The sequence below is a fragment of the Falco punctatus genome (assembly GCF_963210335.1).
Source record: "Falco punctatus genome assembly, chromosome: 9".
NCBI lineage: Eukaryota > Metazoa > Chordata > Aves > Falconiformes > Falconidae > Falco > Falco punctatus.
Genome location: NC_137589.1, coordinates 42,512,715 through 42,536,759, shown reverse-complemented (window position 1 = coordinate 42,536,759; position 24,045 = coordinate 42,512,715). Strand labels below are relative to the sequence as shown.

The 24,045-nt window shown below is 46.3% G+C and overlaps 1 protein-coding gene across 5 annotated transcripts in view; it reads left to right on the top strand.

Moving 5' to 3' along the window:
• Nucleotides 1–24,045, top strand: part of PBX3 (PBX homeobox 3) — a 115,654-nt gene that overhangs the window by 17,112 nt on the left and 74,497 nt on the right. The window lies entirely within an intron of this gene.

Sequence of the window (24,045 nt, the reverse complement as noted above, 5' to 3'; positions counted from 1 at the left end):
ACAAGGAGAATGATTGGATCTAAAGCGGTCAGAAAAAATCAACAATATTGCCAGAGAGTTTGATAAATCTTTACACACACTTTAGCAATGTACAAATGGTATTAATTAAACTCATTAAAATGTGTTGATTTTAAGGATTTGAGGTAAACTTCTTTGAAATGCGCAGGTTTTTTAGTTCCTGCAGGCCTGCAAACGAAAACCACGATGCCAGCAGTGTAAGGATGCTTATGGCTCGTCAGCTTGAATGATAATATAATTCTGGAAGATTCAGTTAATTTTCATATTTAGGGTATTTGTTATATGGCAATGGTAAAATTGTTGTCATTTGTCTTACATGTGCATCTAATGCTGGAGTTAAGCAAAAGAGCAAGAGCTCGTCCTTCTTGTGCTATTTCAGCTCTCTCTTCCCAACCGTAATGTTAATTGCTTAAAAAATACTGTGCTAGGAACAGCCCATGTTAGTTTTTAAATCTCATCCTAAAGCCTTTTTGTGGCTGGGCAAGCTATTTGGAAAGCGACGGTGAAATCCTCTGCACTGAATTTTGCACTGGAGATCTAAAAAAATGTGCCAGGGTACCGCGAAGATGAAATGTAAACATGCTGTATAATTCCTGGGGATGTGGCAGGGTGTTTTTGTAGTGCGAGGCAACAGCGAATGGCAACCTGCCAATGCTAGGTGCAAGCGCTTGTTACAGAGAAGGGTTGCGCCTGTTCTCATTTCTTCTTGAAATGGCTTAATTGGTGTCAGCACCCCAGGGATAAAGGCCTCTAACACTGAAATCCACACGATTCACCCTGTCTCTGCTCAGTGTAGGGAAACTGGTAACAACTGGTGGTGAATGAGGAGTGAACGGTGCTGTAACAATACTCGATGATGTTTGGGATGACAGAAATTAATACGCACTTGCTTGAAGAAAGCAATGATTAATGGCAGTGAGCAAGGGAATGCTGTCCCTCCTTTAACTCCACTTTGATGGGGATTGAAAAGCAAAAGGCTGTTTTCATTCTCTCTCGAAAGCAGAGGTCACCCAGAGTACATTACAGCAATTTTTCCTCTCTGTTTTTTATTTCATAAATATTATGATAAGCGTAGATTAGATAGATTTTTTTCACGGAGGCTTAAAAGGATATTTTACGTCTGTTTACCGTTTGCACTCGACAAAGAACTCTGATTTCTTCTGTTTACATGTTAGATCATTTTACTTTGTAGTGGAATAATTAGTATAATTAAGATTTTTAAAAGCTCACCATTATATTAGTTTTTTCTCAGATTTTTACAGATGGAATTTCATGGTCTTCATTTCCAAAGTGCTGACAGGTCAGAATGAGACAAGGAGTGTTGCTGAGAAAAAGAAAAAGAAGGTTAAAACCCCAAGATTCCTCATTGAATTTTTGATGTAAATATATTTTGCAAGATCCTTGCACTTGTCAGCGGCTTTCTAAGCTATTTGATAAAGAATCTTTATTCTACAAGAAGACTGAAATAACACAACAGTGCTTTGGATAATGAATTCTTCATCTAAGCAGAACTTTAAAACAAAGTACATTGTTGGCATTTTTTTGCTTTGAGTGAGAGGGCTGATACATCTTTGGGATCCGACAGGAAGACATAAATTAATAGAGTTCTGGAGATCAGTTTCTCATTAATAATCCATTTTGTCATGGTTCTTGGCATTGTCAGCCTAGTAGCTGGTTCATATTTTGCTAAAGGATAAAAGCACATGATGTCTTAAGGCACAACATAAGGAGGAGTTTATCATCCCTTGGAAAAACTATCTCTGAAAAAATAGATTGTTTTGCAGGAAATAAATGTCAATTTTGAGTTTTATGCATTTTTAATCTTCAAACAGGTTTTTAAATCTATACAGTTGCAAAAATAGGCTCTGGAGTTGGAAGAGGTTGTTTCCACCAACCGTTGCTTTGCCTTTGTCTTCTCCTCTGTTTTGGGGTTTGATTTTTTAGGAATTGCAATGGATCCCAGACCTTTAATACTGGCTTTTTAGACTCTGTGGCAGATTGTGTCCAATTTAAAGTGTATAATTGGGGGAAAAAAAAATGGTTCATCTTTTGAAGGGGTAAACATATAAAACCTTTGTTATGTTCACACTTTCCCAGAAACATAGGACATACTCAATAGACCAGTGTATATTTCCCCAGATTTTTCAAAATGGAAAAGGTTGCTTTTTCATGAGTATGATGATATAAATTGGAGTCACTTACCCTTTTGAAGTCTTAAATCTGGTATTTTATGCATCTTAAGATAGTGGCAGCCTGGAAAACAGTGTAACCACTTAAAAAAATGTTCAGCTTGTGCTGTCATCCCAAGTAAGGAAGAATGGAGATCTGATTTAGTTGCATGCCCTTTATTTTATATACTGAAGAGTGACATAATGCAGATCTCTTCGGGAACTTGTGATGTGTTTGGGAAGGATAAAGGGGAGGATAAAAAGACAACACTAGCCCAGATAGCTTAGTTGTAAGATTTGACTGGGCTCAAACATTTATAATTTAATCAAAGGTAAACGGTCTACTAAAAAAGGCATAGAGGGAGTGAGAGAGAGGTTCTGGGCAGAGGGCTGAAGGCAGCTGGGATCCTGCTAAGGTTGTAGTTGGGCTTATCAACAAGGACGCACAGTGTGTCAGGAATATGCTACTGACCAGAACTGGCCCGTGGTGGAGCATCTCTGAGCAGGATAGGATGCAGTAGCACACTCGTCAGCATGTTCAGACATTCATTCTGATACTCTTTCGACCTCCACGAGCTTAATATTCACTCTTAAGGAATGAGCAGAACAGATAAAACTGTTGGTGCTTCTTCCCAGCAGTTTCTTGGGTGGGTGGATTAGCGGTGCCGTCTGTCCTGGGCGAGAGCTGGGTGGAGGAGACAGCAACATTTGACACTTGTGGTGGCCAGAAGCACGGCGTTTAGTTCATCAGCAGGAATATATAACTGTTTACAGCTTGCTTTTTACGCCTGAAAACAGGGAAGGTTTGAATTATGAAGATTTAGAACATGCTTCCTTACACGGAGTTGCAAAGGACATTTGTCTCACCACATTGTAGTGAAATTTTAAAGAGCAGGTTTTGACAGGAGACATTTTGCTGACACAGAATATTTTGTTCACTTCTGACTCTCAAATAAGTGCTACTTCTGTCATAATGATTGATTTATATTCGTTTTAGACCATACATTTTACATCCTCTCCTTTAGTGCTTATGGCTACGTGGCTTCAGAACAGCACAGTTTTAAAACTGTTATGAGCATGGCATTGCATTTCATGTTCCACTAATAAAAAAAAATTGGTTGTAACGAGTTGTAGGTATTTTGTGGTATGGTATGTTTAGAATAAAATGCTAATTTTTATTATCTCCCAGAAAAAGAAAATTTTATAATCAAGGTTGCTGTTAAAAAATTGGTACAGAGCTGTAATTTAAATTATTCCTAATAATAGAGCCTTGAAAGGCCCAGTGACCTGCAGAATGCTGTTCCCACGGCTGTTATTACAGGTGCTATGAAATGAAGCGCTGAGCATCTTTACCATCCCCGGTTGTGTGTTGTGAGCTGCTGGCACTCGGGGCAGTGCTGAGCTCCTCCCCGGTCCGGATCTGGCCCCTCGTCACTGCTGCAAGTCTCAGCCCGGGTGGGCAGTTGCTCTGCATTTACGTTAACCCAGTTTCTTCCCTTCATATGCTGGACGAGAGTCTCAGCACATTTCAGTGTATAAACACTTAAGGAGAAAAAATGCCGAAGCCTTTGTGTGAGTTTTGTTTGAAACAAATTCTCCCAGTAGCAAAATCATTGTCATTAGAGCAGGACCCTTGTTTGAGCACGGTGGTTTGAGGCAGAAGAAGCTGGTTTGTGTTCAGGTTTCTCCGAGCACAAAGAGGCTCTGCTTTCCCTCTGTGTTCTGCATCCAGAGACTGTCAGCAGCTGCAGTGGTGGCTTTCAGATTTTGGTGACACAACTGGTGTCACAGCCTTGATTTCTCTGGTAACCTCTGTGAAATGGCACCTGCTGGTTCATGTCTGCGTAGGCATTTGGACAGAGTAGGTACCGTGCTCCTGTGTGCAGCTTTCTGATTTCTCAGTGGTGTTGCAGCCTGGGAAAAAAGAGAAGACTAGTTAGTTTTCAGAAAAAGAAATAAACCTGTCCATAGTTGCCTCTCCCCGTGCGACCATCTGAATAATTGAAATTGCGATGTTAATTGAGCCCGGGGCTGTTTCAAGGAGAGGCTCCACAGCAGGGCAGGAGGGGAGCCGGGGTCGATTCCTGTGGCTGGGGTTTTGCCCATGGGGGTGTCACAGCGGGCGACACCGCTCCACTCCGGCACGGCCGGACCCTGCGTGGCGGCGGCGAGCGTGGGCTGCGCGTGCACCAGCCCTCAGCAGCCACGGGCACCTAGCAGCACTGCCGTTGCTGGACGGGGCCGTGGTCTTTTCCTTCAAAATTAATGCTCATGCATGTCTCGCTATGGAATTCCAGTACTTCTCCTTCCCGTCCTTAACAAATATCCCTTAGAACATAGCAGTGAGCGTGGATGGGAATGCAGTGGCTGTGGTCCGAGCGGGCTGGTTCCCTGAGCCCCACCGAGCAGTGGGGGACGGCGCTTTGTGCTCGGAGCTGGTGGAGAGCCGGCAGTATGGAAAGGGTCGAATTCAGCTGCCTTTGGCTTTGCTGCAAATACATCTGTATATTGAGATATTTAATTCTTAGAGAATGAAGAGACTAATATTCAAGCAAGGCTTCAGGAAAAAAGGGCTTCCAAGATGTTACAGATTTTGGAAATATTTGACAATGTTAGCAACATCAACTACTGACAAAAAAACCCTCTCTCCAGAAAATCTTTCACAGTTGTGCCAAGAAAAGCAGCTTCGATGGAACATTTTCATAAACTATCATCAGTTATGCAGCAGCAGCTTCACAAATCAGAAATGATATCTTCAGGCACTGCTGTCAAGTGTTATTCAAATAATACCAGCCTCACATTTGAATAACAGCAGACATTTTGAATTAATTAATCAGATGAGATAGTCTAGGCCTTTTCTCATTAGTCTCTGGGTCAGGCATGGGAAGATATATGCGTTGGTGATGATATACTTGTCTTTAATCGTGATTTATGAAGATTTAGGATTGTGTGTGATTTGTCAAAGGTTCTGGGAAAAGGCTGGTGCATATTTCATTACCTAATCTGAGATTGATTTCATGATGCTGAGCGATATAACCCTATTGTTCGGGTGTGAGGGAAGCGCAGGTAGACACAGCATCCCAGGGTTTTACTGGCTTATCTTTGTGACTGTCAAACAATGCTGTAAACTTTTACTGCCAGCAGTTAACAATTCCTGCTTTAATTATAGGCAAATTCTTCATTCTGTCCAAAGGGGAAGCTTCAGTAGTTACTTAGCTAAAAAGCATAACAGACCTTATAACTATGACCCAGTGTAAATCATGGACAAAGTTGGCAAATTTCATGGCTTGGTCATGGTGAAAATATAAAATTTCATGGTTTGTCACAGATTAATAGAAAAATCCTATTAAAACTGTGCAAATAACAGAACAACAAGTTAGGTGGAGATCCCTACATGGCACCTTCCTACTCACAGGATTTATTTTAGGTTGGAATCGCTACTAACAACACAAGGCCCTTTGCACGCTTTTCTTTGCTGCACTGTTTTCTATTCAGTTTAATTAGTATTTGTTGTTTGGTTTGGACTGAATAATTATTGTGCAATTGTTTTGAAGCATTATTTACATGAGAAAGCATGTGTTACATCGCTTCTGCAGTGAAAGGAGCCTTGAAAATGAAATATTTGAATACAAATTGTGTATTTTTTTTAAATCATACAAATTGCTGTATCTAATAATTCATCAGTAATCAGGATTTTCTGTATTGGAACAAGGCCTGGCAGCGCTGCACGTTCCTGCTATAGAGCAGAAGCGCCCCTCGCTGCCCGGTGTGCCGTAGGGAAGTGGCGGCTCTGACGGGGACCTTGACCACTGCAGCCAGGCGCTGCCCACGTCTTACGGATCAGCAGACCGTGGACAAGCCTCAAGTTTCCTGCAGATTGCTAATCACCTACCTCCTAATTTTTAATCAAAAAGTTCCTGTCTTTTACTGTTCTTGGTACAATTTTGCAGCTCATCTATCACAGCCACGCAGCTGAGCGATGCTCCGTGTCCATGCAGGACACTGTGGTGGCAGCCCTTGTTTCCCACTGCCGTTAGACCTCCTGTTCAGCCTCCTGCGCTGACCGAAGGCCGGTGTAGGGTAGCTTTAATACATGGGGTTTATCTGTTTTCTTTTTTACTATTTTGATTGTATCCGGAATTTCCATCAGTGATACAGGAATTTGGATCTAGGCCAAGATACTCCAAACATACGGAGGTCTTCCACTCGATCCTTTTCTAAAGGGAGTAGTTTGTTGCTGAAGTGACCAATCTAAGAAGAAAATGGCAGTTGTTCTACATTGGAATAATGATTAAAAAGCATTGAAGTCTCATAATAAGGAATTTTAAGAATGACATCAAAATAGTCATCACTAATAGCAGTCAGTAAAAGCTTTGAATCTTAAGTAGCCCAGAATTTCACATATGGAACTTATCTGAAAAATTAGTTTCTTCTATTTTCGTATGAGAGTTCTCCTCAGAAATAAAAGGTCTAGAAATACATTTTTAGGGGAAGGGTGCAATGTTTCACATGATTCTGAGATCCTAGTCTTTATGGGAGACAAAACGATTATTCTTGGCAAAAAGGAAAAATGCCACAACATGAGAAATAAGTTCATGAATCCCATTATAGAAAAATACATCAATGAGTATTGTTTATATCAAGTTTCACAATTAACTGTTGTCAGGTCATCCGCATCAAGAAGTTCATCTGCACTACCGTGTACAGGTAGTAATTAAAAGAACAGCTAATGACAGCACAGATAGTAATTTTTCTTTTTTCCCCATCATGGATAGTCATAAAGTGTAGAAGGAAAGAAAAAAATACTCATTTGGATTATTGATTAGTGTTTTGCTAATAAGAAATTAAATTTATCGACCGCTGCCATTATATAGCTTTGCTTGCCCATGAGTTTGCTTGCAGCTCTAGACAGCCTGCAGCAGATAGCCGAGGCTGGACATGTGCTGTCAGATGCATGCCTCTGGAGAAGGATGGTTAACCCGATTAGTCAGGTCATTTCTCTCTTTTTGTGTAGAGGTCCACAAAAAAGAATTGCTTTTTAAAGTCAACTTTCACAGCTTTCATTTTAAAAGTAAACAAATCACGCCAACTGCTAACCATGTTGTAATGCACATACATTCTGTGTGAAGATGGGAACCTCTGTTAAGTGACATGGTGTTGTAGTGATCAATATTACACATAAACTCCTATACATATTTTTGTTAATAGAAGTTGCATAGACACAGCTGAGATACCAGATTCCTGGGGATGTACTGACATGCAGACTTTCAATGTCACTGGGCTGCACCTTAAGGAAGCGTGTCCTACTGCCTTGAATTTGGGCTGTACTTTGCTTTGGAATCATAAATATACATTATACTTTGCACATGGACGCAAAAGTCTAGTTCTAGTCTTTAAAAACAAAAGAATAAGCAGGGACCGCATTCCGTGGAGGAAGCATATATTTCCAAGACTTTTAGATAAGATTATCTCCTTTCAGAAGAAAATAAGTGTGGACTTTTTGTGGTGCCCAGTTACCTCTGTGTCACCAGCACAATCAAGAATGCTGCACCAGTGTATCAGTCTTCAGGGGACGGTTGGGCTTAGTTTGGTGGTGTCAGCAAAACTCTAGTTCTACACTCAAATCACGAGTCCACCCAATATATTTAACCTTTGCGTTTAGGTCAGCTTTCATAGTAAGACGTGGCTCCTGGGGCTCTGAACCCCAGTGATCCAGCTGCTCACAACATGCAGGTGCGCCCAGCTCCACGGGTACCAGTGTGCCTGACCCCGGGGGCTTGTTCACGCGAGGTGGGTCCAGCCTGAGAGCATCACCAGCGGGAGGTGGTTTGCACCTCCACAACCCCAGCTGGGAGAGGTGACCCTCGTTCATTGGCACAGCTCCAGGAGGGACCCAATGCCTCTTGGGGTGGGAAGGGGCATCCACGGAGATGAAGGTCCCCAACTGGGAGCACCATCAGCTGCTGAACCCCGCTGTTCTGACCCAGTTAGCTGCAGCTCCAGCCCTGCACACATGCTGGGTGGCCCATCCTGAGGTCAGCACGGCCGCGCTGCTCTTTGGTTTGGATTGCCACTTGCCCTGTGAGCAGGCAGCATTTCACACGAACAGCAAGGTGGGCGTGCAGCTGGTATACCGCAGTCAGATCGTGGTGCAGCACAGGGATGCTTGCTCAGAGATGATTTAGGAAATTCCTTGAGTTTTCCAGCGTTGCCAGCCAGTGCAAAGCATTTCATGTGTAGGAATTACTAAATACCGAGTCTATGGTTTTGTATGGCCTTTGGGAAGATGATAGCTGGTTTTCTGCGTGACTGTTCGCTCTGTTCACAGTACTTTTCTACACTTAAGAGTGCAGAGTGCAGTGCAGTTTCAATACAAACATATACTTCTGTATATTAAGCACGTGCATTAATATATTATTATTACTTGGACTAATAACAAATGGTAGTCAGTCAGTGAGATAAAAAAGGACAGAGTTCAATAGTAATTCTCAGACAGCTTAGCAATTACCCAGACAGCTTGCAGTCAGAAAAGCTGTTCAAATCTAGGATTATGAACTACACTGATGGCAGCTCTACTGGGTGGAGTTTTAAAAGACTGTGAGTATGTTTGCAAGTAATTGCAAGACTTGTTTCCAGCACTCCTCCTGATGAACTTCTCTTTTACAAGCCAGAATCAACAACCGTAAAAAAACCCTCCAAAAGCCAGTGGGCTGGTTTCCAGAGCCAGTCAAACTTACTTCCAAGTATTTATTTTCTGTATCAGAGAATTTTCTGTGCTTGCAAGCATCTTGGAGATTTTTCATCCTTCCTCCTTAATGACATAAATCCCAAATTCCTTTTATTTCCGTAACAATAGTCAACACCAAACAACATGCATGGCAACACAGATTTTGTGGCTTTGTTTTTAAACTGTGTGTGTCCTTCCTTTATGACTGAAGGTGTCTTCTTTCCTCATTACTTTGGATGGTTTCATCAATTCCTCTTCATCTTTTCGGTGACCAGCACTCTGCTCCCTGGCAGTGCTGCAGGTGAGACCTGCCCTGTGCCAACGGAAGGCCAAGGGAGCGCTTAAGTCCCATCTAAGCCTCCAGGCATAATCTCAAAACTTCCTTAGGAGTGGGGTCAGCGAGGCTGACATGAGCTGTCCAGCACACTCCTGATGCTGGGAGTCGCAGGGGGATGCAGGGGTCCCCAGCCCGCAGCTGGGGGTGCAGTGGACGCAGGGTTTGGGGGCCCATGTGCCGCTCCTGCTCTATGACACCAACCCAGGAGAGGAGGGAGTTCAGATACAAAGTTTGTTTTTGAAGTGCTTGAGTGAAAAAGGGGTGTTGTTGGGTTTTGAGCTTTTTTTTTAGGGCAGTACATGATTTTTTTATGGGGCGCATTAAATTCTGTACCTCCAGCGAGCATTAAAGCCACCTCATCACTCGGCACCGGAGGGGAGCAAAAGCTCTGAAGCAGGAGAGGCAGCTGTTACGAGATTTCCATCTCAGCAGCCTCTCATGCCAATAGGATTGTGATTTGGGAATAAAACAAGGCTTTGGGGGCTAAAGTTAATAAATAACCACTGCATTCCCTTTACCGTTTTATTCTCTATGTCTGGCCCCAATGCCTTCTAAGCCCAAGCGATTATCAGTCCCTGGGCTGATGTATTTGACATAAGCCCATATATTCTTTAAGCAAGAAGCCTTCACCACAAATTTTACTTCAAAAAGGCTGTTGAGGGGAAAAAAGGTCATTTGGGTGGTTGAGTATCTGTACTTGGATGCTGCCAGTAAGTGCCATATTTGCAGCTGCTGAGTTTTTTGTCCCCTCGGTCAGGGGGAGCTGAGTACATGGTATGTATTTTAGGTCACGTTCTTCCTGCCGGTGGAGACAATGCATCTTCTGTCTGTGAGGTTGACCCTTTTCACATCCAGAGTATTTGTTGTAGGGGTGTGGCTGACAAAGCATCTTGGGAATTAATTTGCATTCTTTAGTTACAATCATGGTTAAAATATCAAGTCATTTTCAGTCATTCCTGTCGTACCTGGTCCAGACTAATCTAACAAGGACTGTGCTTTTTGCGTCAAATACATCCTGTCTGTACCTCAGAGGGAAGATTGGCAGGTACAGGTTTTTATAAATAACCTGAATAGCACAGCTCAATAATCTGAAGTTTGTAGCTGATAAGGAAGTTATAGGCAGCATGGAGTTCAGCTCACAAATTTCCAAATACTCTCCAGCAGTCTCAAGTGAACATGTAATACAAGATCCCCAAAAGGGAGAGGATCCCAGGAGCAGCCCATGGCCCTGCTGTGGGGCTGCTTGGCTTTCCAAGGGATACTGTATTATCACCTCCACTTGCAGCATCCATTGGTTTATGAAGATGCTGGGTAAATTCACACATTATTATGTACTAGCACCAAAATAGACTGGGATGTAGAAGGTGTAATATACCCTCCAAGCAAAAGATGTAGCTTAGTTTACCTCAATTAATTCATGCTTTCATTGCAGTCCTTGCATTTAAGCCTCTCTTTAGCTTCCATTGAAGTTTCTCTGTCCTCATCCAGTTCTGCAGGTATGCAAGATAGGAATTTAAGTATCATGCCATAGTAACTATAACGCAGTTCAGAAGTTTTAACGGTTTAATCTTCAAACTTGCATGATAAAGTTGATGGGAGCCTATCAAAAGTCTATATGTTACTATTTATTTGGTAGCTTTTTAAAAGTTAGCTTTAGATTTACAAACCAATAGACTAAAAATGTTTCAGAACTGTACAATGTGCTTGCCTGTGAGCACGTACCTTCCACCAGGCATTGCATCGTGTCACTAACGTAACGTATGGTTGTGCTCCAACCTAATGCTGAAAGCTCTTCCATAAATCAAGCACTTCATGGGTCACAGTGCTCAGAAATAATGCAACACTAAACATAAACGTGGTAGTGCTGTTCCCAAGACATCAAGGAGTGTGAATCTGACTAATTTTCAAATGCAAATATGTATGAATTTTGTTGAGGCTGATGCGTATTAATATGCAGTGTTGCATTAGTTGTTGCTTCATCCATTCAAATATGTATTCATTCACGTGGCAGGAATAAGCAGACAGTGGAGGATGAGGATGGTAGCTTTGGCATGGGTTTGTAGTCTTTGACTCTGTATTGTTTTGCACTTTGTTCTCAGAGATTTTTATCACAGGTGCTCCAAAGCCTGGGACCTGGAAATACCAGAGAGGGGTGGTTTGTGTGTTTTTTTTTCTTTAGGTTGGGTTTATTTGTTCTAGTTCTGTTTTTCCCCCCAGGCATATTGTCTGATAAAGAACCTTCTTTTGTTGTCTGTGCTTCAGTTCTGCACATCCCACGTATCTGAAATACTGTAATTACATCTCCCCATCTCCAGCTACTTCCTTCCTTATGCTCTGAAAGAAGGAATATGCTGTTCCTTCAACCTGTCCAGTGCTGCTTATGGTGAGGACTGAGCAGGGTGGTGCAACAGGCAGACACAGCTGACAGATTTGAGCTATCATAGGAGAGGCAAAGAGATCTGAGTCTCTGCAAGCTCTTGCATTCTTTCCCAAACCAAAGAGTACTCTGCCAGAAAAAGAGCAAATGTAAGCTCAAGTTTCCCAGCCCAGTCTGTGTGCACTCCCAGTGAACTGCGCAAGGTTTGAAGTTTGGTGCAGAGCTTAACCAGGGGATGAGGAGCATCCCTTTGTTGCAAATCCCAGCTTTTGGTGTAGAACATAGAGAACATGCACTGTGAGCAACTGTTGTAGTTAGAGTAATTGTGTGACACCTGAACAGACACTGTTCTCTCAGGGCAGAAGCGAGGACCAAGACATTCAGGACCGGCACCTGAACGCGCTCTGCTCCAGGAAACGCACGACTGGTAAAGGACAGTTTGCTGTGTCCCTGTGAGCTCCCTTTTCTGAACCTTGGTATGCTGCTGAAGGAGCATCTCTCTTAAAATGACAAACTAAAATGTTAGTGTTTGTTTGGGATGAATTCTTAATCCTTCTTAGCCATGAAGTGGTGTGGACTCAGCAGGGAAAGAAGAAAGAGAAGGGAAGGGCTGATGTGTCCTAAGGCTTCTTCCCCTACATGAGGGCAAGACGTCTGATTTACAGCGGGTACTCTAGCTGAAAAGACTACTTTTTGCAAAATGGCACTGGCCGTGGGATCTGTTCTTTCCCACCTGTGTCCGTGAATTTCTGTGTTCTCGCTGCCTGTGGGACAGCTCTTACGGAGCTGGAGTTCCTTAGAACAGTGGGAAGGGAGTAGGTTCTGGTGGTGGTGTGTGGCTGATAGTTGGATTTCCACCGTGCTTTGGTACACACACACGGTTTCAGTTATACGTTACAGCGACAGAATATCATCTCCAGAGGGACAGCAGAAAGACGTGTTAACGCTGCAGCCACATACAATGCTTAACGCCACAGAATTGATTAGTGCAGCAGTGGCATTTTGTTATCCTGAGAGACAGAAGCTGGAAGTGTTCTTGAAAGTGCAGCCTCCCAACACCGGGCAAGGTGACGGGGTGGGGGCAGCTCTGCCCTCCGTACGCCTGACTCCCAGCCCAGCCCCAGCTGCTCAGGGCCCTGCCTGCCAGCGCCGTGGCCGTGCCCGCCGTGGGTGGGAGAGCCCACCAGCAGCAACGCTGGCTTATCCTCTGCTAGTCCGCATGCAAACAGAGCATCTCCCTGGGCAGATTTCACTGCGCTTCCTGGGTTGTGCCATATGCAGAAACCGCGGCCGTGCAAAGCGAGGAGAGGGGCTGGCGGGGCCGAGTGCAGGGTGGTGCAGCCGTTGCCTCCCTGCTCCGTGCCCCGCCACTGCGCGGGGCAGGGCTGGCACCGCACCGGCAGCGGAGGCCCCGCTCCTCCCGATGCCTGGATGTCTGCTGAGCCCAGTCAGGCAGCAGGTCTGTTCCATGTTGTGTTGGTGCGTGTAACAACAGCCACGCCGGTGAAGCGGGTGTCTCTGTATGGACTGTGCACACGAGGGTGGCAGTGAGTGGTAAGAAAGCCGTGAGCGTGCCACCCCTGAGGCATGGTGCCCCGTCTATGTCCTGTGCTGTGCTGGGGTAGCCGGTCTCTTCACTGGTGCTGCTCCAGCGTGGTTTAGCTCCCATTTGCCAGCAGAAAAAGAGGATGTCTCTGGTTATTCTCGGAGCAGGCAACACGTAGCTTTTGTAGGATAATGCGGAGATACTTTCACTGTATTAAAAAATTAATATACTTCTATTGCTACTGGAATTGGAGTCTGATTAGGATTGTTGCAGTACCGTAGTTTTAGCTTTTAATTACTTACTACATTACACAGTATCTAACAGCGCTAATAGAGTACAGAACTGTCATAGCTTTTGTTTTAAAGTGCAGTACTGTATGGTGGTTAATTGTGTAACAATGTTGTTCAATTACATCTGAAAGTGTTTAATAAAGTATGGCACAGAAAAGCAAATCGGAGTGGCATGTGTTAATTGGTGTCCGCGTCATTGACTCCATTTGGTTATAGTGATCACTGGGATATGAGGATCAAATGGCAGGTTGCCCAAATGGAGTCTTCAGACCCAACTGTCTTATTTGTACCACTTACACATGCCCGCGGTCTCCCACACTCGCACAGATTTTCACACCATGCACACACAAAGTGCTGTTAAGAAGCTCTTAGAAGCACACAGCGGCGCCAGCAGCTCTGTCCCCTGCTCTGCTCTCCTCCGGAGCTGCTGCTCCACTCCTGGTTGGCAGAGCACCGCGGCTGTGGCACGAGGAGCAGGTTGCAGCCATCCCCATCCGAAGCTGCAGAGTCAGCCCCACTTAGACCACAGGCAGGACCAGGACCTCAATCCCATGCCGGCACTGCCCAGGTCCGTGCTGCTTTCCTCTCGGTGGGCAGGCTCCAGTTATCCCCAGCGGAGCCCTGGGAGAGGGGGGGGGCAGCCGTGGCAGGGTCCAGAGCCCCATTGAGCCTCCCCACGTGGCTGAGCACAGCTCTCCAGAGTCACCGCAGCCGTGGGGATTGCCTTAAAGGCAGCAGCAAGAAAGCCAGGTTGTCAGCTCAGCTGCCCCAGTCCTCAGCTTGCCAAACTCTGCCAGAAAGCTGAAGGGGGGAACGGGAGCATCTTCCGTAGGAAGACGAAGGAGGGCAACGATGCTTGTGCTGCCAGCTGGCCCCCCTTTGCACAGGTCTGCTGTTTCCTGCAAGAAGCCCCGCTGCCAGCTCCCAGTGCAGGGCTCGCCCATCCAGCCTACCTAGCTGAGCAAACCCCAAACACAGCGTCCTCCCCTGGCCATGACCCAGAGAGCTGTTCCCTTTACTCTGGGCCAGCCTGGGACCCCCTGAGCAAACTCTCCCGCTGCCCACCCGTTGCTGCTCCCACTCGGCTCCCACCAGCTGGGCCATCAGTGGGGCTGTGGGGGGTCGCAGCGAGGGGCGGCTGGCACCGAGGGTGCCCATCGGCTGTGCCAGCTCCTCCGGAGCGCACCCTTTGCTGTACACAGCCAATTCGCAGATGCATACAAAGTGTTTCTTACAGTTATTTCTTGAGTGGTGGTATTGTTCGTATCAATGTTCTACTTTTTACCCCATTTCACTGAAATATTCTCTGGAAGTATTTCTCCTGGAATAAACGTTTCAGCACATCAGGCTTGTTCCATAAGGGTTGATTGTCAAATTATAGCCTGCTTTCCTGCGAGTGCTGTGCTTTTGTACAGGATCAAATTGCATTAGTTATTTTTTCCTCCAGTATAAACACAGAATAATAGCGATATCTTTATTGTATCATATTTCTGAATGAAAAATAATCACAAACAGATTTTCATGCGGCATTACTACAGTGCAGGGATGCTTTTCTTGCTAGCCGGCCTCTTGAGGTGGTGTTGGGACCGTGCGGCACAAGCAGCGCCCGTTATCTTCAGCCAGAGTCCCCCTGCGCGCATTTTGATGGTCTCTTTACGGCTGCAGTGCTTACTGCCACACATTTTCTGTATTTGCTTGCATGTGGTCCTGGAAGCCACCTAGCATGCAGGTCATGTGCCCTTAATTTTCATTATGAATGAAGAGTAAAATGTGAAGGTTATTGCCTGGCAGTACAAATGCACTGTTTTTTTTTTTATTTAGAAGCTCTATTAGAAGTGTCAGGAGTCCCATAACAAAGCAGGGCAAATATCCGCAGAGACACCTTGTTGAGAAAGGCAACTTGGCTTCTAAAAGGTTTGAATATGAATGTGGTTGTTTCTAATCAAGCAGTCCTTGAAAAGAATTCCCCACTATTACTTACCTCTCTCTTTTTTTTTTTTTTTCTTTTCTTACTTGTAATCAGCCTGTTTTCCTCCTCAGGAAATGTGTCTCGTGCCAGCCTGCATGAGGGGGGCACAGCCAGGGAGGGGACAGTGGGGCCAGGGGAAAACCCTGTGTCAAAGTATCTCCACATCCAGAAAGCAGCTCAGGATTCCAAACGTATGTGGTCAGAAACCCACCTTGTTTTGGAAGTGAGAGGCTGTGTGCTTCCCACTCCCTGGGAAGAGTGGGCCAGATTTGGTTTTTTTTGGAGGCTGTTCCAGGGGGTGCCTGCTGAGGTGGACCACGGCCAGCTTTGGCAAAACCAAACCCTTTAATCTGTGGCAGGAAAAGGGATGTATTCTGCTTCTTGGACAAGTGCATCCTGAAACACGGGGACTCCCGGGCTGGAGCTGCAGTGCCAGCAGGCATGCCCCTCGCCACCGAGCAGGGACCCGCTGAGGGTGCCCCCGTTCACTGGCAGGGTGCCCTGCCCCCGGGCAGGGAAAGGCGCTCATGCCTGAGCCAAGCTGCAGGTGAAAAATTAAGTCTGAAATACTTTTTCCCTTCCCCTAAATCAGTGTATTCATTCTGGCTTAGCAGTGGCCATTGTGGCTCCGTGCTTGTGGTACTGTGCTGGGTTCGGGGCCGGGTGAGGACGGGGACAGCCCCCCAGGGAACCACGGTGTCACGGTGGCTGCCTTGCTGGCAGTTAGCGAAATTCACCTGAGCTCCCGTTCCAGTGCCGTGCTTGGCTCCAAGTAAATAATGTGACCACTGCCGTGACGGCATGGGTGGTCCTGGGCATCGGTGGGCAAGGGCAGGGGTCCACTCTGGAGAGGGACAGAACATCTCAGTAGAACCATCCCTCAGTCCCCGGCAGCGCACGTCCTGTGGGACTCCTGTGGGCTGGGCTACCCATCCCCTGGCTGTGCTCACAGGGCACACCTTAGCTCCAGCATCTTCAGAACACTTAGAAAATCTCCCTCTTATTTTTTTTTCTTTTTTTTTTTTTAAATAAATTGTCAGTGTTTTTTCCCTCTACGAACCTGTAGCATCTGGCAGCAGGAAAGTACAGTAGGACTCGCTGGCACCGTGGTGCAGAGCCTCGAAGAATTCCGTATTGTGACAACACATCAAAATAAATTGCTGTCAACAGACCAAAACACCAAGTGCTGTGATTCTGTCTGACGTGTGAAGACTCAGACAGGCTGTCTTGACAAGTTGTGGTGGAGCACCTGCAATTGGCAGAAGACAGTGATATAAATCTGATTTGCCTGATATGCAGCACCTAGATATCGTTAATGTTGGTGACAATAACTCTGCATAACATTCCCGAGACATAGATCTGATTTTTTGTCTATTACTTGTGTTGTTTTTTGTCACACTCTGATACTAGCTCTGCTTCCCTTCCCTGCTCAGGGTCTGCCTAGGAACTGCTGTGAATAATAAACCGTATTAAAAAAAGGTGGTAACAAATTAAGGTTTAGTTCAGCCTCTTCTTGAGTATAAAATAAGCAGTCATTGTCCCGGCTCCTCAAGGCAAAAGATATGCCATGAAATTTTATTTTACACTAATCATAAAAATAATCATGGTGGAAGTTGTATTAATTTCCTAACTCGCAGCCAAAATATTGAAAATAGCAGGTTAAAAGCCACGAGTTGCAGTAAATCTTTTCTGAAACGTATGTGGTTTTAAACTTCTAGAGGAGGAAAAGAATCATTGAATAGGTGGTTAATTTTTACCTTTCATTATCAATAAATGGTAATTCTTTACAGTAGCAGCATATATCACAGCTCATTTATGAACACGTGAAACGTATCTTGGCTCTAGAGTTTAATTACTGGAAGTTAACGCTATCTTCCCTGTCTCTGCCCTTCCTTCCTAACACCGGTGTGATGTATTTCATCCTGACACTGGCAGGTACTGGAAAACAACAGCGCACGTGAATTGGGATGTCTGTCGTTGTCCCCTCTGCATATTTAAAGGCTCAGGATTTGAAACACTTTTGCATATGGCGATTGCAGATGAGTGGGGAGTCATTCCGGCTTCAGGCAAAAGCGCTCGAGCTGAAGGCAATGGGTTTTGCTGGTGGCTCCTTGGCTTTGGGGCTGGAGCCATCCGTCTGGTGTGAGTTAGGGCCCGAGATGTGCACATGGCTGGTGCCCGCGGCAGGTCCCGTGCGAGGACAGTCCTGGGGCTCGGGGGGGAACTGCCACCCTCCCCAGCGCCAGGTGTAGGTCCCTGCTCCTCCCCTCTGGCCTCCGTTTCCTGGGTGTCCCCCTCGGTCGGCTGGGTGTCCCCCTCCGCCGGCGGGGTGTCTCGCCCCGGGGCTGGAGCCAGGCACAGGGCAGACAGACCACTTGCTCATGTTTTGCGGCTGACGTTTGCGGAGGGCTGCGGTGCAGCGCGGTGGTGGTAGGTTATTTGTTCTATTTTGCAAAATGTTGAGGAACTCCTTCGGCAGCGAACTTCAGAAATGTCACTGTCCAGCCTGAGAGGCTGTAAGAGCAGAAAAGAGGTTTTTGAAATTACCATTCATTCTTGTCTGTATTGTTATTTTATCCCTTAAAGTCTGCTAATGAGAAATAGAGCCTCATTATGATTTTAAGGATGAGAGAGGAAGGCTTTTAATTAATGATATGTAAATGGTCTTGAATTGATTATGTTAGAATATCAAGAGAGATGGGTAGAAGCTGTGGTGTAATATATTTTAATTAAGAATTAATTAAAAATGATGGCAATTTCATAAAGCCTCACAGAAAATAGTGGAATTTACTTTCTGTCAGGAGTAAATTAGCCAGTGATTAAATAAAGGGCCTGCATTAATAGTGGAGTTATTTTTAAACTGTGCTATGAAGAATTGTGTAATTTTCCCCAAATAAGTAAAATAAAAATGTAATGTTTGCAAACAAGTTTTGGAAATGACAGCAGAATGCAAACTTAGTTTTGTGCCCTCCTTGTGCTGCGGTACTTGAGAAAAGTGATTTTAAATGGTTTCCACGGAGGGTGCCGTGGTTCTGGCAAGCAGGGCCCAGCCCTGGTGCAGCCCTGGGTGGCTCCGGACGTCGCGGTGGGGATGGCGGGGGGGTCCTGTCTGGGGGTACCTGAGGGGAGTCGCTTCTCCCAGAGCTGCTTGGATGCCCCTGCTGTGGAGAGCTTCCCCCCTGCACACAGGCACACACACACGCCTCTGTATATTGCCAGAAGTGCCGGGTGCCCGGTGCATGGGAGGTAACTCCTGTTGTTCCTGGTTGACGGGGCTGTTTGGTGCTGTACCTGTGCCCTGGTTTGTGGGTCCCGTTCCCGGCTGGCTGCCACCAAGGACGCAAGGTGCCACGGCAGCCCCTCAGGGTGCGCGGGGAGGTGTCCCACGCCCTCCGCCCAGGGCTCCTCTCTGAACGCCTCTGGGAACCACAGCTCTGCCCTCTGCCCCGAGCACCAAACCCCGGGGAGGTACCCGCTGTGGGGGGCACCCACCTCTGCCCCGTGCCGGCGGCAGGGCAGGGCTGGCCGCGCCGGTGGCCTCGGTGGGGCGGCTGCTCTGGAGGAGCCTGAGCCGCAGGGGTTTGCCAGGCGTGTGCCCTGCCCTGCACCCTTCTGCAGTCCTCGGGGCACGGCTGGTGGGGACGGGGAGCTGCAGCACCCACATACCTGGGGAATAAACCGGGCTGTTATTAAAAGTCCTGCAGAGGTCCAGCCTTCTGGATTTATGTGGGTCTGAAAACACCCCGGGCTGGGGGCAGTCGCTCCCATGCTGGCATGTTATATGAGTTTCATGGACTTGCACATGCTATTCTGTAAATGGGCTTTATGCACTTGTTTAGTCTGCTATTCAATAAAGAGCATTACCATAGCAACTGCTCCATCACATGGTGTACACTCATGCTGTCTCGGAGATAAAGAGCACATTTTAAAGCAGCATATTCTTAATGTCAATGTCCTAAAATGCAATTTTTGATTATTATTTTTCTGGGAGAATATTTGTGATAAGCGACCATGCCTCCTTGGTGTCTCTTAACTCCTTTTACTACTACTTTGCTGGCAGCGGACTGTGTACCTACGGTAATTTCTTTTTCATTTGTAGATTTTCACATACAGATCATGAAATATTTGTTAGTTCAAGTCACAGCATGGAGCCTCGTGTCAATGGGATGCAATTTTTGTTGCGTTTAGCAGAGTTTGTCTCCAAGTGCTATTTCTAGACAGGCGGTAGCCAGTGCCCGATGCTTGAACCTGACTTTGTTCCTCTCCTGCGCGCTGCAGGAGAGCAGTCCTCATGCAGCTGGCACGGTGGTCACTCCTACGGAGACCGAGCGTGTCCCCGCGGCAGTGTACCTCCTGTCCACTGGCCTGTGAGATGGGGAGTGGGTGGCTGGGCCCCCCTCCCCGCCTCCCGCCCTCAGCACCACATGCTGCTGCATCTGGGCGCCAGCCAGACGAGACCCTCAGCCGCAGGACAGGCACGGCTGCGCGAGGATGGCTTTTATGGCGAGACCACCACTGCTGCTCTGGTTCTGTCCCGGGCGTCAGGACCCGAGTGTGCCACACAGCTTCTGAAATGCAGGGTGCCCGGGCGGCTTGTCACTGCCCCCGTGTCACAGGCTGGGGAATCGTTTTCAAAAATATTTGGGGAAACTTTTTCACAACTCGCTGCCCATGCCCAGAGGAGAGGATACCGGAGCCTGGGAGGCTGTGAGATACGTTGTTAAATTGAGTAAAAGCCCATCGGAGCATCAGGGTGCATTCCCTGCTAAGTACTCTGCTCCCCACACGATGCTATCTAATTGTTTCTTGAATGATCTCAGCCTTTCTGCCTGGCTGAACCTGCCTGCCAGGACATTCCACACTGAGGATTCTCTGTGTGAAAAAGGGCTCCCAACTTAGCCTCCAAATATGTTTCCTACTTGCATTTACATCCTGTCTGTTTGAAGCCCAAATCTTAGCTCATTTGGTATTTTACCTAGAATGAGATGCGTGTGGATTTCTCTAAATATGTTGCTGATTTGTAGCCTGGTTGCAAATGGCAGTGATGAAATGTGTGTTTTTCAGCAGCTTTTGTACTGCAATAACCTGGATAACCAGGAGAGGTGTGTGGGGTGAGGGGTGTACCCTGCAGGCAGCCCGTGCAGGGCAGCAGGAGCGGTGGCAGGTAGGACCAGGTGCTTCTGTTTTCCAGCAGCGCACCCGTCGCTGGCAGAATTAATTCTGCTCCCCACAGTTATTAACTCGGCAAACCCATCTCAGTGCACAAGTGCATAAATATAAAGGAGGAGAGGGGACATTTCTTGGTGCAAAGGGCTTGGGTCGATGGGCTCGTGCAGAGCTGGGGGGCTGATCCAGAGGCTGGGAAAGAAACTCAGATAACCCCCGTTAACTTCAGTGGGTTTTACACCAGGACCGTCTCCTCAGGAAAAAGTACGCATATAATCCCTGTTGCGTGTCTCATCATAATCCTCCTCCTCCTTTTCTGAAGGCAGTGAAAGGTACAGAACAGCAGCAGCACACCCAGAACAGTGAGAATTTTCTGTAGGATTTTGTGGCTTGTCATATGTGTAGGAACCCCCTGGGCCCCCGTGCTCCGCGCCTTGCTCCCTGCACGGTGTGTGACGTCCTGACAGGGGGGCTTGGTTGCAAACCATCCGTTGTTCTCAACTACAAAGCCTGGAAGAATTAACATTCCTTGCAATTATCCAACCATCTTAATTACTTGCCCAATATTCTCTCCGTATTAGCTGCCCAAATCATGTTGGGATTTTCCAGACTCAACTTCTGACCAGTTTGTTAGCCAGGAAACAGACAATGGAGTAGAAAATCAGAGTAAAAATTACTGCAGTGCTTTAAGTAATGCTCCAGCTGAGCTTAGAAGTGCTGGTAACAAATCGTGTCGAGTGACCATGGAATGAGGAGGGCTGGGGGGAAAGTGGTGGCATGCTGGAGAGTCGGCACCCTCCGTGTTTGGGAGGACGGTGCCCCTGGCTGCCCTCGCTGTGGCAGGTGGGGCTGGGAGCAGGCAGCACCCTCGTGTTCACTGTCCCTTGCTCTCAGCACACACCCGATCCTCGGGAGTAACGCTGTCTGTGCAGCCAGCCTCTTCACACCAGGATGCTCTTGCACATTAACATGCCATGTGTGAGATATCTGTATCATCTCGCTCCTATCCTGGCTTACTGACTGCAGGAAAAGGCCATTTTTTATCAGTTTCTGCTTTAGTGAAGCAAAAGGTCCTTTGGTTCCTACCCACCATCTTAAAATGCGGAGTGTGTCATTGAAGAAGGCTCACTGGTCAATCAAAATGCCCCTGAAACTTCCTCTCCTAGCTAGGACAGTCTCCATCCTTCCAGCTGCAAGAAGGTGGGGAAGAAAGCCCAGCCCCGGCTTTGGGTGGTTTATGTTATGCCACAAATGGCTAATAAAGGTTTGTCATAACAAAAGCCCTATAAGCAGAAAGGAAGTAATAGTTTACGGCTCTTGTGCTATCTGCACCGTTCATTAGTGTATTCTGAGCTAGTAATAAAATTTTACAGGTTCATCATTTAAATGCAGGTTAGAAATAAATTTGATGATCCAACCAGAAAAGTAACAGAGACTGGTCAGTCTGTCTTTTTTCTCCCAATCAATACGGCGAGTGACACTAGACCCAACACACGCGATTAGGCGATAGTTAAACAGTTTACTCATAATAAGGTTATTGATCACGGGGGCTTCAAGCACAGCGCAGGGCAGCGATGGATGGAGAGGTTTGGGTGGAAGGGGAGTGCGCGCTGCAATGATGCTACGGTGTAATTCCCGGCACTGCTCCTCATTCTTGCTAGTGCTTTTATTAAACGTGTCCTGAACCCTTTGATGCGATAGAGCAAATCAGCAGCACAGGTCTCCCTCTTTGTTCTGGGATAAGCAGCGTGCCTGCTTTCTGCAGCTATCTTGATCAATGAGCGAACGGCTGGTATCAAACCCGCACGGAGGGAGCGTAGCTGGAGGGTGATCCCCCGAGAGCGGCAGTGATTGGAGCGCTGAGTTCCGTGTTGAAGGAGGAGGGAGACAGACAGGTTGTTTGAAAAAATTCCCTTTAGACCAAACACTGATGTTGGAGCTGAGCTACAAACACTTCTGCTGTAAGAAGTGCAACTTTATCAGTTTTCTAGGTTAAATGCTGCTCCTTGGAACGTAACATGCACTCTGCCTGGTTACCTCTGGCCACATCTCCCAGCAGCTTGTCAACATCAATTGTGCATCGAGTCTGACTGTTATTGCATTAATTAATTACTTAATTTTTCAATACACATTTTTATTTTTATCTAAAATCCCCCCTTGTTAGCGGATCAGGAGGAGTGAGTGCCTAGGCAGGGGGTGCAGGGGGCCGGGGGACCCGCAGAGCTCTTTTGGCAGCGCTCGTCTTTCACGGGGCACGTTTCGCTCCATCGTGTGCAGGTTGCCCAGTTCTTGGCACAATGGGCACAAGTCATGGCTGGATACCTGGGGCTTTCAGCAGTGCATTTCTAGTGGATTTTAAAATCGTGTGCAAGACCTTCTTCTCTAAAAGAACCTCCACAGCAGTTTGCTCCAAGGTCAAAGGCAAATTCACTACCTGTTTGTGATCGTCCACGGGAAATGCAGTATTTGTTGCACCACTTCAACATTTACTTTAGCAATTAGGGGATATCTAATTATATGTTTGGCATGTGCAATGTGCTAGTTTTGGTGTAGCAATATAAAAAATGTTAAACATTAATATAAGGTTAATTTTGACTGATTCAACAGCTTGCTTTTAAGTTTCCCATTGACAGCCAAACTGCAGGGTTTAATGCTAAGCTTCACATTGCAGCTTATCTCCCCTTAATTAAAATTAAAATGTGAGCAACAACACAGAGATATTTTGTAGGCATCCTGGAAGAGGAGAAGCAGAAGCTCGAGTGATGGTTGTTTAATAAGATTATAATTGGAGAGTTAAAGCCTTGTGATCTATTTGAAGACTGGTTTGGTGCTGGTGCAGCTCCGTGGCAGGCGAGCCCCAGGTGCCTGGCCAAGCATCCCTCGCCGACATCTGGAACCAGTTGCAATACATCACTGTCAAAAGTGCTTTCTATACGTATCTGCATTTACACATTAGTTACCCACGCAGCACTCATCAAAAAAGCTGAACAATCTTGACACGGTGTCCCTGGTGGAACGGCAAAGGTGAACCGAAGTTGGGAGGCAGTGTCTCGCGTCACTGTCTGCTGAGCTTTTACAAGAGGAAGCCTGATTAAAACTGAAAGGAAAAATTTATCGTCAGCTTCTGCTTTGTATCATTTTTACCTACAAAAAGAGTATTTTGTTTCATACGAAGCATTTTATAATGGGGGCTGTAGAGGCTTTTAGTTTTCATCATTTGTCTTCGCTACAGAATGGTGCTTTGCCAGACCAGTCACCATGGCAGGGCTGCTGAATAGGGTTTGGGTGTCTTATTATCTGCAGAATTTCCTCTTTCTTGCTCAGTTTTTGCTTTGAATTACAGAACCTGTCTATAGTTCATTCAGCCTTGTTGCACAGGGTTTGATGTAATATGGACCAAGTAAGTTTGGGTAAGAGATTATTGCCAAATAGTTGTGTGTTTGTTGC